The sequence below is a fragment of the Argiope bruennichi genome, chromosome X2 (genome assembly GCF_947563725.1).
Source record: "Argiope bruennichi chromosome X2, qqArgBrue1.1, whole genome shotgun sequence".
Classification (NCBI taxonomy): Eukaryota; Metazoa; Arthropoda; class Arachnida; order Araneae; family Araneidae; genus Argiope; species Argiope bruennichi.
In genome coordinates, this window is record NC_079163.1 from 110,878,019 (window position 1) to 110,896,268 (window position 18,250).

At 26.1% G+C, this 18,250-nt stretch overlaps 2 long non-coding RNA genes across 2 annotated transcripts in view; both read right to left on the bottom strand.

Annotated features, from left to right (window-relative positions):
* Window positions 1–694: 694 nt before the first annotated feature.
* Window positions 695–6,907, bottom strand: LOC129960034 (uncharacterized). The gene is made up of 4 exons (XR_008783508.1): window positions 6,834–6,907; window positions 5,967–6,037; window positions 5,123–5,195; window positions 695–857 (listed from the first exon to the last, which is right to left on the bottom strand). It is a non-coding gene; the product is annotated as an uncharacterized LOC129960034 (long non-coding RNA).
* A 7,403-nt stretch (window positions 6,908–14,310) lies between these two features.
* LOC129960032 (uncharacterized) overlaps window positions 14,311–18,250 on the bottom strand; it is a 28,235-nt gene continuing 24,295 nt past the window's right edge. The window contains exon 5 of the long non-coding RNA XR_008783506.1: window positions 14,311–14,473. This is a non-coding gene — a long non-coding RNA (uncharacterized LOC129960032). The remainder of the gene's footprint in view (window positions 14,474–18,250) is intronic.

Sequence of the window (18,250 nt, forward strand, 5' to 3'; positions counted from 1 at the left end):
CAAACTCGATTCATGGATCTGATCTGCCGAGACTGCTTAATCGTATTACGCAATATTCAGCTTTAAAGAGACTCAAGGATTAAAAGTATTGAAGTTAAAAGTAAAGAATTATTTTAGAATGCTCTGTTTAGAAGAATGGAATTAAATATTTTGAAGATTCTTTGTCTGGATATGTTGCTGAATGCAACTCTCCAAAGACATTTTTATACTGACCCTTTATTTATTGAGGGGACTCAAATCTCCTCATTTTTCTCTTGGTATACAGCAATAATATAAATACTTTGAGACCCACTGGGTCATTATAGTCCAGTTTCACAAAGCTTTATCTTCAGTTCATGGATGGTGGCACATGTGTGCAGCACTATTTGAAATTTTATGTCTCATTACGAGGAAAATACGAAATCAATGCTTTTAGGGAAATTGAGCCAAGACAGCATTCAAAGTGTGTAGAATGTAATATATTCCTGCCTGAAAATGATAATTTTTTTCTTCTTCTAAAATCATAAGAAATCTGCTCTCTGATCAGAAGAAAATTAAAAAATAAAAAATATTGAAATTTTTTTCTATATTCAAAATTATTTAATAAATTTATTGTTTAATTTTTTTATATCTTGCAAATTACCATTGAAATTTCAAATATTACTCTAATATTTAACATTTTAATGATAATAATACAGTATTTACAATACATCGGTCTTCATCGCGAATTCGTTTAAAATAATGAAAGAGCAATTTATAATTAGTCAATGTTGATCTAATTTCTCATCAGAATTCTTGCTTCTATTTTACGCTGGTCTCCTGCTGCTAACGGACGTATGTCACTTTGCTCTAATTTTGCAATGGATCATCATGAATAACTTTAATAAAGGAAAGATGGTGAAAAATAATTTAAGACAAAAAACAACAATAACAGTAAAAGAAAAACAAAAAAATCAAGATGATTAAAAATTCCGGACATTGCTTTTTAATGTGAGAATTAATATTCACTTGAAGAAGCAGAGCCCGAATTCGTTAATTAACTCTTTTTTTTCCTTTATTGTCTTAAATCATTATCAAATCACTAATTTGATCAAATATTTTGTGTAATACTGTTTATATATTTAAAGAAACGTGTACAGTGATACCTTGCGTAATAAGCGTAATTCGGTCCAGAATCTTAATCGAAAGAATGCTATATCCTCGGCGCGCTAAAAAAAAAAAAAAAAAATCTATCCAGAGAAAACCTTGCAAAAAGGACAATCTAATGCATTCCAATATATATATATATATATATATATATATATATATATATATATATATATATATATATATATATATATATATATATATATATTATAATATAAATTACTATTTTTAATGCATGCTTTTTTTTTTTACTAGAAAACTGTCTAAAGACATTTGTCTTTGGATACGCTTCGAAATTTGTCGAAAATGATGCACAGCATTATTCGTAAATTAATTAGGAGTGTGTATAGCTACTATCTTATCAGGGTGATAAGACAGTAGCTTTCAGCATCTCCCTTATTTCAATGGAAGCCTGCTGCCCTGTTGAAGCTATTATTTTCTTCTTTCCAGATCAAATATCCTCTGCATCTTCTTGCTGCGGTAAAGAATACACTTCCACAAGTTTTTCTGCAGTTCTTTCTATATTCTTCCGTCAGCTCAATGATGTCGTTGCTATCCATCTTTGGCCGCATAAACTTGACTTTTATTTTCAAAAAAAAAAAAAAAAAAAAAAACGCGAATGCGTAAAATATAGTATATTTCTTCTTCCATAATTCAAAGTCAGATGTATAGGAAAATACATAAAAATTCCATTTGAATACTATTAAGATTCAGAAGAATATCGGAATTGAAGTAAGTTGAATTTCAGTACTTCTCTAAAAGACGACAGGTTTCTTATAAAAATCTGTTTAGTTTTGATTTACTAAGAATTAGGATTTTTTTTTTTTTTTTTTTTTTTTTGCACTATAATCCTGTTTCTTTGTTATATTTTGTCGATAGCACAAAACATAATTATAATATCACACATCATAACTAAATCTTTCATTTATTCTTCATTTGGTGTCAAATCGTGCTTGGTTTTTAATTTCGCTAAAATTCAACTTTATTCTATTGCAGTATAAAGATATCTCTCTACATAGATTATATATTCATTTGAACTTGAAATAAAAATTGATGTTCAATACATATTTTCATTTTTCAATTATGGACAAAAATTACATTCTGCATTTTATTTACATAACTATTTAATAATTGTGAGAATATTTAAGAAATTATTTGCAAATTACTATCATTTCATTTTGTTTATAGCATGATGAGTCTAATTTTTATTATTTGGAGGCATTTTTTTTTAACATTATATAGGTGTTTACTTTTATTTTGTTTTGTTAAATGTTTAGAATGAATTGATCTCTTTTTTAATGGATTTGATTATTTGTCCCATTTTATATGATACCAAGTATCATAAATGATTTACACTAATATTAAATTGGATTTTATGCCACTGATAACTGAAACAATCTGATTGATTTTGCTCCTAGGTCAACAGATTGGCCTAATATTTTAAAAATTTGTTTAATTTCGATTTACTAAGAATTTGGAATATATAATTTTTTGCACAATAAGCTTGTTTCTTTGGTACATTTCGACAGATACCACATATCAAAGATAATGTACTTAATTATTATATAACACATTTTCAGTGAATGTCTCCTTAATTTTTCATTTACTGTCAAATCATGTTTAGTTTTTAATTCCATTAAAATTCAACTTCATTCCATTGCAATATAAAATTTCTCTCTATGCAGATTACATAATCATTTGATCTTGGAATAAAAACTCATGTTCAACAAACATTTTCATTTTCCAATTATTGATTTAAATTATATACAGCCATTTTATTCCCACAAGCGATTAATAATTGTATAAATATTTAAGTAATCATTTGCAAATGATTATCATTTCCGTTTGTTTTTAGCATGAAAATTCTGGGTAGTTTCAGACTGAGGAAAATGTTTTCCATAAAAGTTAAGGTTTGTATATTTTTCTACTAAAAATATTCTCCATTTATATATTTGATTTTCTGTTATTACTTGTAATTAGATACCAAGGATAATAAATGATTTACAAGAATATTAAAATAGAATTCAAACCATTGGTAGCCTAATAATTTGATTAATTTTGCTCCTAGGCCAACAAATTGAACAAATATTATAAAAATATATTTAATTTTAATTCAATAAGTATTTGATTTTTTTTTTTTTTTTTTTTTTGCACCATAAGCTTGTTTTTTTTTTTTTTTTTTTTTTTTTGCTACATTTTGAATAATACAACATAACAAAACTAATTTGCATAATTATTATTTCGCACATCCTTGATGACCTCATTTATTGTTCATAAGGTTCCTCAACTTCATTCAGTTTTTAATTTCTGCTTTGAAAATTCAGCTTTATTCAACTGCAATATAAAGTTTTCTCACCATGTAGTTTACCTATTCATTTGATCTTGGAATAAAACTAATGTTCAACACACTTTTTCCTTTTCGAATTATTGATATAAATAGCATACTCCCACTGTATTATTCAAATAACTGTTTAGTAGTTGTATCAATATTTAAGAAATTATGTGCAAATTATTTTGATTTCATCTTATTTACAGCACAGATGAGTCAACTTTTCATTATTTGGAGGCAAAATTTCTCTTGAAATTATTCATGTGTTTTATTTTATTTTGTTTTGTTAAATATTTGGAAAAAAATTCTTTTCTCTTTTAATGTTGACTACAAGTTATATTTTATTTCATACCAAGGATCATAAATGATTTACACCAATATCAAATTGGACTTTATGTCATTGATATCTAAATAATTTGATTGACTTTGCATCTAGGTCAATAGATTGAACTAATTTTTAAAAATATATTTAGTTTTGATTTATATTGAGTATTTAGATCCATTGATTTTATTTGCACAATAAGCTTGTTTCTTTATTAAATTTTGATTCATACAACATAAAAAAACCCACTTGCATAATTATTAAAACGAACATTATTGATGACCTCAATTATTGTTCATATGGTGTCAAAACTTCATTAGTTTTCAATTTCTGTTTTGAAAATTCAGTTTTATTCAATTGCAATATAAAGTTTTCTCTATATTAAGATTACATATTCATTTGAAACTGTGTCAAATGAAACAAGTTCAAGCAAAATTCACTTACTTGTCAAAATAAAAAACTGATATTCAAGACACATTTCATTTTTTAATTATTGACGTAAATTACATTCTGCCTTTTTATTTCAACATTTGTTTAAAAGTTATATGAATATTTAGGAAATTATTTGCAAATTATTATTATTTCCTTTTATTTTAGCATGATGAGTGATATTCATACTTGGAGACTAAATATTCTTGTAATACTGCAAATATGGCTTTATTTAAATTTTACTTTGCCAAATATTTAAATTCGTATATCCTCTTTTTTTAATGGATTTGCCTCTTATGATTTATATGATACCAAGAAACATAAATAATTTACATCAATATTAAATATTAATATCAGAATGAAACTGAGATTATAGCAATAATTAAAATTCAAATTGTAATAACAATTTGTCATGCTTTTCTTAATCTCCGAATAACACATTACATTTTTTAATATTTTGTACACTGAGAAGAAATATTTTCAGTTTTTAATTTAAACAAAGCTGAGAAGAAAATGTACTCAAAGCAAAAACGTAATTTGTCTTAATATTGCATAGATATGATTGAAAATTAGGAATAAAAACAAATAGACTTAGAAGTATTTTCTTTAAAGCCAACATTTTAAGTGAACGCTACAATAAGAATTAAATTATTAAAATGAGCATAATGAGATACAATATTTTGTTACAACAGCATCAAGCTGAAAGAATGAAAAATACATATAGAAGGCGGCAAGAAGCAGAAAGAATTGATTTCATACCATAAGTTCATGATAAGTTCATACCATAAGTTCCAACTTATAATTCATGTTACTTTTTTCTGATCCCTTACATTAGAACACATTTAAATATGAACACAAACTGGTAATTGAATTAAAAAAAACTTGAAAATATGATAGAAAAACCTAAATATACACACCTGATAAATGAATTAAGATTGGTTTAGCTCCTTCATTGCATTTCAACCACGTCCCTTTCATAACTTTTCATACCTATAATAGGAAATCCAAAAAATGTTACAATTCAACATGCAATATTGTTAAAGAAATGTAAAACTGAAACAGTTTAAGAAATAAATAATTATTTTTAAAAATTCAGAGAATTAAATATTTACACATCAAACCCCAGTATCAGTTTTTGCAAATACAGATTAATTATTAAATTTATCAGAGAGAAAGCAGATTTCATTCTACATTGACATCAGTATGCAACAGAGATTTTACATATAATTAGAAATCAAATGTAATAACAAGTGAGCATGCTTTTCTGGATATGCCAAAAAATACATTTTCCAACACCGTATACCCAAAACCACCAATATTTTTGGTTTTTAATTTTAATAAAAGGCTGAGAAAAGAATATAGTGGAATGAGAACATAATCAGTCTTAAAAACACACAGAATTGTTGGAATATTTCAAATCAAAAGAAATAGTCTGAGAAGTATTTTCTTTAATACAAACATTTCAACAGAATGGTTTAATTAGAAGTAAAATATTAAAATAAAAATAATGAGATCTAATATTCTCTTGTAGCAGCATCAAGCATAAAGAATGAAAAATACATATAGAAGGTGGCAAAAAACAAAAAACATTGATTTCATGAAAAAAAGTTCATAACTTGTTGTATCCAGACACACTTCTCCAATTCAAGAACAAAGGTCCAATTTATAATTCATGTCCTTTTTTTATCCCTTACATAAGAACACATTTAAATATGAACACAAAGTGGTAATTGAATTAAAAAAAAACATAAATATACACACCTAATAAATGTCAAGATTAGTTTAGCTCCTTTCTTGCATTTCAACTAAGTCCCTTTCATAACTTTTCATACCTATAAAAGGAAATACAAAAAATGTTTCAATTCAACATGCAGTGTTGTTAAAGAAATATAAAACAGAAATACATTAGGCCATAAATAATTATTTTTAAATATTCATAGAATTAAATATTTACACATCAAACCCCAGTTTCAGTATTTGCAAATACAAATTAATTATTAAGTTTATCAGAGAGAAAGCAGATTTCAATCTGCATTGACATTAGTTTGCAACAGAGATTTTACATATAATTAGGAATCAAATGTAATAACAAGTGAGCATGCTTTTCTGGATATGCCAAAAAATACATTTTCCAACACCGTATACCCAAAAAAAAAACAATATTTTCGGTTTTTAATTTTAATAAAAGGCTGAGAAAAGAATATAGTGGAATGAGAACATAATCAGTCTTAAAAACACACAGAATTGTTGGAATATTTCAAATCAAAAGAAATAGTCTGAGAAGTATTTTCTTTAATACAAACATTTCAACAGAACTGTACAATTAGAAGTAAAATATTAAAATAAAAATAATGAGATCTAATATTCTCTTGTAGCAGCATCAAGCATAAAGAAAGAAACATACATATAGAAGGTGGCAAGAAACAAAAAACATTGATTTCATGAAAAAACGTTCATAACTTGTTGTATCAAGACACATTTCTCCAATTCAAGAACAAAGGTCCAATTTATAATTCATGTTACTTTTTCTTTATCCCTTACATTCGAACACATTTAAATATGAACACAAAGTGGTAATTGAATTAAAAAAAAAAAGAAAATATGAAAGAAAAACATAAATATACACACCTAATAAATGTCAAGATTAGTTTAGCTCCTTTCTTGCATTTTAACTAAGTCCCATTCATAACTTTTCATACCTATAAAAGGAAATACAAAAAATGTTTCAATTCAACATGCAGTGTTGTTAAAGAAATATAAAACAGAAATACATTAGGCCATAAATAATTATTTTTAAATATTCATAGAATTAAATATTTACACCTCAAACCCCACTCTCAGTTTTTGCAAATACAGATTAATTATTAAGTTTATAAGAGAGAAAGCAGATTTCATTCTGCATTGACATCAGTATGCAACTGAGATTTTACATATAATTAGAAATCAAATGTAATAACAACTGAGCATGCTTTTCTGGATATGCCAAAAAATACATTTTCCAACACCATATACCCAAAACAACCAATATTTTCAGTTTTTAAATTTAATAAAAGGCTGAGAAAAGAATATAGTGGAATGAGAACATAATCAGTCTTAAAAACACACAGAATTGTTGGAATATTTCAAATCAAAAGAAATAGTCTGAGAAGTATTTTCTTTAATACAAACATTTCAACAGAACTGTACAATTAGAAGTAAAATATTAAAATAAAAATAATGAGATCTAATATTCTCTTGTAGCAGCATCAAGCATAAAGAAAGAAACATACATATAGAAGGTGGCAAGAAACAAAAAACATTGATTTCATGAAAAAACGTTCATAACTTGTTGTATCAAGACACATTTCTCCAATTCAAGAACAAAGGTCCAATTTATAATTCATGTTACTTTTTCTTTATCCCTTACATTCGAACACATTTAAATATGAACACAAAGTGGTAATTGAATTAAAAAAAAAAAGAAAATATGAAAGAAAAACATAAATATACACACCTAATAAATGTCAAGATTAGTTTAGCTCCTTTCTTGCATTTTAACTAAGTCCCATTCATAACTTTTCATACCTATAAAAGGAAATACAAAAAATGTTTCAATTCAACATGCAGTGTTGTTAAAGAAATATAAAACAGAAATACATTAGGCCATAAATAATTATTTTTAAATATTCATAGAATTAAATATTTACACCTCAAACCCCACTCTCAGTTTTTGCAAATACAGATTAATTATTAAGTTTATAAGAGAGAAAGCAGATTTCATTCTGCATTGACATCAGTATGCAACTGAGATTTTACATATAATTAGAAATCAAATGTAATAACAACTGAGCATGCTTTTCTGGATATGCCAAAAAATACATTTTCCAACACCATATACCCAAAACAACCAATATTTTCAGTTTTAAAATTTAATAAAAGGCTGAGAAAAGAATATAGTGGAATGAGAACATAATCAGTCTTAAAAACACACAGAATTGTTGGAATATTTAAAATCAAAAGAAATAGTCTGAGAAGTATTTTCTTTAATACAAACATTTCAACAGAACTGTACAATTAGAAGTAAAATATTAAAATAAAAATAATGAGATCTAATATTCTCTTGTAGCAGCATCAAGCATAAAGAAAGAAACATACATATAGAAGGTGGCAAGAAACAAAAAACATTGATTTCATGAAAAAACGTTCATAACTTGTTGTATCAAGACACATTTCTCCAATTCAAGAACAAAGGTCCAATTTATAATTCATGTTACTTTTTCTTTATCCCTTACATTCGAACACATTTAAATATGAACACAAAGTGGTAATTGAATTAAAAAAAAAAAAGAAAATATGAAAGAAAAACATAAATATACACACCTAATAAATGTCAAGATTAGTTTAGCTCCTTTCTTGCATTTCAACTAAGTCCCATTCATAACTTTTCATACCTATAAAAGGAAATACAAAAAATGTTTCAATTCAACATGCAGTGTTGTTAAAGAAATATAAAACACAAATACATTAGGCCATAAATAATTATTTTTGAAAATTCATAGTATAAAATATTTACACATCAAACTCCGGTCTCAGGTTTTGCAAATACAGATTAATTATTAAGTTTATCAGAGAGAAAGCAGATTTCATTCTGCATTGCAACAGAGATTTTAGATATAATTAAAATTCAAATGTAATAACAACTAAGCATACTTTTCTTGATATGCCCCCCCCCCCAAAAAAAAACTTTACATTTTGAAATATCTTATACAAACATAAAAAAATGAATGGTATATTCAGAGCGTAACATTATTAGCAATAAATAAATAAATAAAATTAAGAACAAAGTAAATAAAAGAAGAAAAAAAAGTTCAATATGGTACAAAATCAAAAGTAAAAAAATTACTTTTTGCACCATTGCTTCTATGTTCTGAAATTATTGAAATTAAACAAAAACAATTGAAAAGAGAGAATGCACTGAATAAAAACTTTTAGATTAAAAAAAAAAAAAAAAAAGGAAGGAAAAGGTATGACTCTATCAAGATTTTATAATAAGAAAATCCAAACCAGATACAATAGTGAAAAAGAGCAGTCAGATTTTAAATCATTTAGCATTTTGACTGATATTTCGTTTAAAATCATAATTTTGACATTAAAATAACACATTATTCAAGAATTACAATTTTCCAAAGGAATTCCAAAAATTATCGTTAATTTTCTATTAAGTTATTTGCCTTTATATATGACTCCTTGAAAGGCTGGTCATCTACATGAAATGAATTAATAACTATTCACAAATCATGTTTACTATATTTTAACAAAAATAAAATTATATATATATATATATATATATTGGTGAGCATTTAAAACTGACATTGGAAATGAAATGAAAAAATAGGGAAAATATGCATACGTTCATATGGCATTCTGAAATCAAAAAATTCTGTATTTGTATAACGTTTAAGAAAATGATCGAAACTTCGCTACGTTAATCAAAACTCAGTCCAATATCGAAAAACTCATATTTAAGTCCCCAACCTTAATGACAAACGATTGCCTTAATTTTGGCGAACTTACTGTATTTTGAAAGAAATATTAAGCAAATCCAATCTTAATATCACTGAGATATTACTAAGATAAAATTTATAACTGTCATAACTGCAACATGCCCATCTTAGCTAGAAATAAAAATAATTTAAAATTGTAATTGTATACAATAAATGTTATATTTTTTCAGTTCACTTCGCTATCTTGAAATGAATATATTTCACCACAAATGCTGGTTACATTTTTTTTTTTTTTTTTATTCATCCCTTTGCACCATATATACATTTGTTATAATTTACTTATTACTTCTTTAGTTCATCCTCTGAAAGTTGCTATTTCAAACTTCAAAATAAATTATTATTGCTTATAAGAATCTTACAACTATGAAAATTAATAACTAAATTAGTTGCTTTTCCCCATATTTCACCATTTCAGGCAAACCATTGAGAATATGTGGGTATTCAGTTATTTCCTTATGCCCCGTTTAAATATTTAGAATCCCTTAAGGTAATGTAAGTTTCTTGGGCCTTTGTTCTGGCAAATTCGAACTTCCTGAAAAGTTAAAGATTAGAGCTTCCTAACTGAAATCTAGAGATGCATAATCCACGATTTTTTGAATAACAAATAATTTAGCTATTGTTATTTTTAAATATTGGATTGAAATATCTGCCATTTCAATCATATTATTAATTAAAATTTATTAATTATTATTAAATATGAAATTTATTAATTGTAATTAATACTTAATTTACTAATTTAAGTAACGTGTGATTGAATTAATTTATCTATTTCTGCTTACTTCTTAAATTTGATTTTTTTAAAACTATTTATTTAATTACTTTATTGGAGTAAACCATTTTATGAAAAAATTTGAATTAAATATATGTGTCATTTCTTTAATATGTTAACTTTGGTTCTCTATGCTACCAATAGATGGCGCCAGCAGTAAACAGAATATATGCAATCAAAATCATGTCACAAGCAATTAAAAATGATCTTTATGTAATAGTGCATTGCAAATGCAAATTTCGGAAAGTCAAGGTCACTCCCATGAAGTAGAGCGGTGTCTTCGCGCTGTCCAGTGAAGCCTCACACTTTCCAGTGCAGTCACCGCTCCGATAAATTTCAGTGATATGCAATTCAATGATACAATAATTCCAAGAATAACCGGTGCGTTCAATTCAGTGGGTAAGAGATTTTCCCTATGTATGATTAAACTCTTGTGCGAGAGCTTCCATTGGACAGATCATATCGATTGTTACTTTCTATCGTGATCAAAGAACTGTAATCGAAATATCACCAGTAAGATCGTATTAAGGATTTGAATGACTCCCCTGTGTGAAAAGTATTGATCACCGGTAGTTGTGACTTTTTGATATTGTTTACGTAATAACCACTCGTAAAATATTCGTCATCCCAAGCTGAAATCAGGTAATTTTTTTTTATCTTAATTATTTGTGTGAGCAGTTTTATGTAGCAAATTCCCATAATCTTACAAAACAATTTATTATTGATAATTAATATAATAATGATATTTAATTTGATAGTCAATAAAAAGAGTTTGTTAAAATATTATTAAAAGGCAATATTATTATATTTAGATTGAAATTATTTTCATAATTTCAAATTAAATTTTGAAACCTTAAAATGAAAAATAATTTAAAATGCCCTCTTTGTTAAATAAATTTTAAATTATTTAAGGTGATTAAGGTTTCAATAAGCTCGAATAATCAATATTATCATGTACTAAGTGTTCCATTCTTCTTTCTAGTCAGGTGATAGTTATTGGCATTTACCATGATCTTTCGAGCAAGAAAAGATTTTATTTCGTTTTTTACACAGAAAACAATAAAAGGTATTGCTTAGAAAAAAAAAAAAAGAAGAAAAAAAAGGTGCCCCAAGTCACAAATATTCCTATTACTTTTGTTTGTAGATGACATTAAATAGTTATTTCGACCGTACGATATAATTTTCGATATTAATAATTATTTCGCATTTTCATATACTATTTAGTACCATTTGTTTCAAGTTTGCTTTTGTTGTATGAAATTATATCAGTTTTGGCAAAAAAGAAATTAGAAAATTTTGCGATCCTTCTTGGTATTTGTATTTATAATTGAATAATCCCACATCTAGTGAGTTAAATATCGGTTTGAAATGAAATTAATGAAAAAGGCAATCATTATGAAATTCAATTAAAAATAATTTTTTTTCTGAACCAAACTATAGTCTGTGCAATTTCTGTAGGCGTTTCAAGAACACTCGTTTTCTCTACTATTCTCTCTTCTTTCTCCTTCTCCGTTGCCATGGTTTCGACAAAGCTTGTTTTTTTTTTTTCCCCCACGCCAGTACGTACGTTTCAGTAAGAACGTTCAGCTGGCAGAAAAGGAAAAAAAAAAAAAAAAAAAAAAGATTGACACTGTTAACTGCCTCTGCGTTTCGACGCAGACAACCAGTAACGAGGTAGAAAACGCGACCTTGAGCCGCCTACAGAAAATACATAGACTATAATAAAAGATGCATTGTATATAGAGAGAACTAATGCCTGAGGGGGACCCTTGAGAAAGTCTTCACGGCGGAATCATCATTTCTTTCTTTTTGAATTAAACGTAATATTTATTTCTAATCGGTTTGAATTAAGTGTTTTTTAAATCCGCAGTCATTGAATTCCAGGTGTATTTTTTTTATTAAGATTATATTAATTTATACATAGAAATTTTCACAGAGAAATTAATAGTTAAAACCTTGCTGCTTTGTGTAATGTGTCGTTTTTTGCAATATATATATATATATACATATATATATATATATTTTCTAGTTCAAAGGAATGCTACTCGAAAAAAGAAAAAGATTATTGATTACATTCTTTTTCCTTCATTATAATAAATATTCTGTTATTTAACTTTGTTTCTTTTCATCATTGTAATATTGTATTACTTTAAGTTGAAAATGTTTGATTTTTTTCACCATATTCAGATAATTGAGGATTTTAATTTTACCTAATATTGGACCCAACTGCAACATTCTAGACATCGATCGTGTAGTTGTCCCTGAATCTGTTGTGAAAATCCATGGACTGAGTCTATTCTCTATGGATGCCAGTTATTACGTTGAAATAAATTTTATACTGTCAGTCCTAGAATGTTGAGTTTTGGACTGATTATTCGTGCATTAGCATGAGAGTAATTTGAAAAATCAGCCAAAATATAACTTTAAATGATCCTGCTATTTAATTCGTTCTGTAAACACAGTTACTAGAAGGATGCTAGTGATTCGAAAAACGATGATTATATATATATACAGAATCAAAGTTGCAACTGACGACTAATTAAAGTGAGCAAGCAATCTTATGCATTATTAGTAAATTTCTTTGAGGTTATGATAATTGGATGATGTAATACTAGAAAAACAATTGAATGTGATATTTTTTATTCCTTGAATAAATATTTTAGAAACAAATATTTTCATAATTGGGCGATTAATCCCTCTAAAATTAAAAATGAGCATATCTCAGCAAATGTTGCATATAAAACATGAAACTGTGCGTGGATAGATGAATGAAAGAAACGTACTTATGTTCTAGAGTTAGCATTAAGGGAAATAAAATTCGTTTCAATTTTCGTAGGTCATCATTGAATATATATATATATATATATATATATATGTGTATTCATTGGTCTTCCATAAAATTGCATTTGTTTGTGAGTATGTATATATATGTACGCACATGCAAATTTTACAAAAAATCAAAATGTTCAATTGCATTTAGAAAATTCGTCATTTAGAGGAATAAAAAAAATGAAATAGTTTATCAATTCTGACTCTTGTCTCGATAAATAAAAAATAGTAATAATAAAAAGGTCTGGGTCGTTTGTAATTTTCAGTTCACAAACTCGATTCATGGATCTGATCTGCCGAGACTGCTTAATCGTATTACGCAATATTCAGCTTTAAAGAGACTCAAGGATTAAAAGTATTGAAGTTAAAAGTAAAGAATTATTTTAGAATGCTCTGTTTAGAAGAATGGAATTAAATATTTTGAAGATTCTTTGTCTGGATATGTTGCTGAATGCAACTCTCCAAAGACATTTTTATACTGACCCTTTATTTATTGAGGGGACTCAAATCTCCTCATTTTTCTCTTGGTATACAGCAATAATATAAATACTTTGAGACCCACTGGGTCATTATAGTCCAGTTTCACAAAGCTTTATCTTCAGTTCATGGATGGTGGCACATGTGTGCAGCACTATTTGAAATTTTATGTCTCATTACGAGGAAAATACGAAATCAATGCTTTTAGGGAAATTGAGCCAAGACAGCATTCAAAGTGTGTAGAATGTAATATATTCCTGCCTGAAAATGATAATTTTTTTCTTCTTCTAAAATCATAAGAAATCTGCTCTCTGATCACAAGAAAATTAAAAAATAAAAAATATTGAAATTTTTTTCTATATTCAAAATTATTTAATAAATTTATTGTTTAATTTTTTTATATCTTGCAAATTACCATTGAAATTTCAAATATTACTCTAATATTTAACATTTTAATGGTAATAATACAGTATTTACAATACATCGGTCTTCATCGCGAATTCGTTTAAAATAATGAAAGAGCAATTTATAATTAGTCAATGTTGATCTAATTTCTCATCAGAATTCTTGCTTCTATTTTACGCTGGTCTCCTGCTGCTAACGGACGTATGTCACTTTGCTCTAATTTTGCAATGGATCATCATGAATAACTTTAATAAAGGAAAGATGGTGAAAAATAATTTAAGACAAAAAACAACAATAACAGTAAAAGAAAAACAAAAAAATCAAGATGATTAAAAATTCCGGACATTGCTTTTTAATGTGAGAATTAATATTCACTTGAAGAAGCAGAGCCCGAATTCGTTAATTAACTCTTTTTTTTCCTTTATTGTCTTAAATCATTATCAAATCACTAATTTGATCAAATATTTTGTGTAATACTGTTTATATATTTAAAGAAACGTGTACAGTGATACCTTGCATAATAAGCGTAATTCGGTCCAGAATCTTAATCGAAAGAATGCTATATCCTCGGCGCGCTAAAAAAAAAAAAAAAAAAAAATCTATCCAGAGAAAACCTTGCAAAAAGGACAATCTAATGCATTCCAATATATATATATATATATATATATATATATATATATATATATATATATATATATATATATATATATATTATAATATAAATTACTATTTTTAATGCATGCTTTTTTTTTTTACTAGAAAACTGTCTAAAGACATTTGTCTTTGGATACGCTTCGAAATTTGTCGAAAATGATGCACAGCATTATTCGTAAATTAATTAGGAGTGTGTATAGCTACTATCTTATCAGGGTGATAAGACAGTAGCTTTCAGCATCTCCCTTATTTCAATGGAAGCCTGCTGCCCTGTTGAAGCTATTATTTTCTTCTTTCCAGATCAAATATCCTCTGCATCTTCTTGCTGCGGTAAAGAATACACTTCCACAAGTTTTTCTGCAGTTCTTTCTATATTCTTCCGTCAGCTCAATGATGTCGTTGCTATCCATCTTTGGCCGCATAAACTTGACTTTTATTTTCAAAAAAAAAAAAAAAAAAAAAAACGCGAATGCGTAAAATATAGTATATTTCTTCTTCCATAATTCAAAGTCAGATGTATAGGAAAATACATAAAAATTCCATTTGAATACTATTAAGATTCAGAAGAATATCGGAATTGAAGTAAGTTGAATTTCAGTACTTCTCTAAAAGACGACAGGTTTCTTATAAAAATCTGTTTAGTTTTGATTTACTAAGAATTAGGATTTTTTTTTTTTTTTTTTTTTTTTTTGCACTATAATCCTGTTTCTTTGTTATATTTTGTCGATAGCACAAAACATAATTATAATATCACACATCATAACTAAATCTTTCATTTATTCTTCATTTGGTGTCAAATCGTGCTTGGTTTTTAATTTCGCTAAAATTCAACTTTATTCTATTGCAGTATAAAGATATCTCTCTACATAGATTATATATTCATTTGAACTTGAAATAAAAATTGATGTTCAATACATATTTTCATTTTTCAATTATGGACAAAAATTACATTCTGCATTTTATTTACATAACTATTTAATAATTGTGAGAATATTTAAGAAATTATTTGCAAATTACTATCATTTCATTTTGTTTATAGCATGATGAGTCTAATTTTTATTATTTGGAGGCATTTTTTTTTTAACATTATATAGGTGTTTACTTTTATTTTGTTTTGTTAAATGTTTAGAATGAATTGATCTCTTTTTTAATGGATTTGATTATTTGTCCCATTTTATATGATACCAAGTATCATAAATGATTTACACTAATATTAAATTGGATTTTATGCCACTGATAACTGAAACAATCTGATTGATTTTGCTCCTAGGTCAACAGATTGGCCTAATATTTTAAAAATTTGTTTAATTTCGATTTACTAAGAATTTGGAATATATAATTTTTTGCACAATAAGCTTGTTTCTTTGGTACATTTCGACAGATACCACATATCAAAGATAATGTACTTAATTATTATATAACACATTTTCAGTGAATGTCTCCTTAATTTTTCATTTACTGTCAAATCATGTTTAGTTTTTAATTCCATTAAAATTCAACTTCATTCCATTGCAATATAAAATTTCTCTCTATGCAGATTACATAATCATTTGATCTTGGAATAAAAACTCATGTTCAACAAACATTTTCATTTTCCAATTATTGATTTAAATTATATACAGCCATTTTATTCCCACAAGCGATTAATAATTGTATAAATATTTAAGTAATCATTTGCAAATGATTATCATTTCCGTTTGTTTTTAGCATGAAAATTCTGGGTAGTTTCAGACTGAGGAAAATGTTTTCCATAAAAGTTAAGGTTTGTATATTTTTCTACTAAAAATATTCTCCATTTATATATTTGATTTTCTGTTATTACTTGTAATTAGATACCAAGGATAATAAATGATTTACAAGAATATTAAAATAGAATTCAAACCATTGGTAGCCTAATAATTTGATTAATTTTGCTCCTAGGCCAACAAATTGAACAAATATTATAAAAATATATTTAATTTTAATTCAATAAGTATTTGATTTTTTTTTTTTTTTTTTTGCACCATAAGCTTGTTTTTTTTTTTTTTTTTTTTTGCTACATTTTGAATAATACAACATAACAAAACTAATTTGCATAATTATTATTTCGCACATCCTTGATGACCTCATTCATTGTTCATAAGGTTCCTCAACTTCATTCAGTTTTTAATTTCTGCTTTGAAAATTCAGCTTTATTCAACTGCAATATAAAGTTTTCTCACCATGTAGTTTACCTATTCATTTGATCTTGGAATAAAAACTGATGTTCAACACACTTTTTCCTTTTCGAATTATTGATATAAATAGCATACTCCCACTGTATTATTCAAATAACTGTTTAGTAGTTGTATCAATATTTAAGAAATTATGTGCAAATTATTTTGATTTCATCTTATTTACAGCACAGATGAGTCAACTTTTCATTATTTGGAGGCAAAATTTCTCTTGAAATTATTCATGTGTTTTATTTTATTTTGTTTTGTTAAATATTTGGAAAAAAATTCTTTTCTCTTTTAATGTTGACTACAAGTTATATTTTATTTCATACCAAGGATCATAAATGATTTACACCAATATCAAATTGGACTTTATGTCATTGATATCTAAATAATTTGATTGACTTTGCATCTAGGTCAATAGATTGAACTAATTTTTAAAAATATATTTAGTTTTGATTTATATTGAGTATTTAGATCCATTGATTTTATTTGCACAATAAGCTTGTTTCTTTATTAAATTTTGATTCATACAACATAAAAAAACCCACTTGCATAATTATTAAAACGAACATTATTGATGACCTCAATTATTGTTCATATGGTGTCAAAACTTCATTAGTTTTCAATTTCTGTTTTGAAAATTCAGTTTTATTCAATTGCAATATAAAGTTTTCTCTATATTAAGATTACATATTCATTTGAAACTGTGTCAAATGAAACAAGTTCAAGCAAAATTCACTTACTTGTCAAAATAAAAAACTGATATTCAAGACACATTTCATTTTTTAATTATTGACGTAAATTACATTCTGCCTTTTTATTTCAACATTTGTTTAAAAGTTATATGAATATTTAGGAAATTATTTGCAAATTATTATTATTTCCTTTTATTTTAGCATGATGAGTGATATTCATACTTGGAGACTAAATATTCTTGTAATACTGCAAATATGGCTTTATTTAAATTTTACTTTGCCAAATATTTAAATTCGTATATCCTCTTTTTTTAATGGATTTGCCTCTTATGATTTATATGATACCAAGAAACATAAATAATTTACATCAATATTAAATATTAATATCAGAATGAAACTGAGATTATAGCAATAACTAAAATTCAAATTGTAATAACAATTTGTCATGCTTTTCTTAATCTCCGAATAACACATT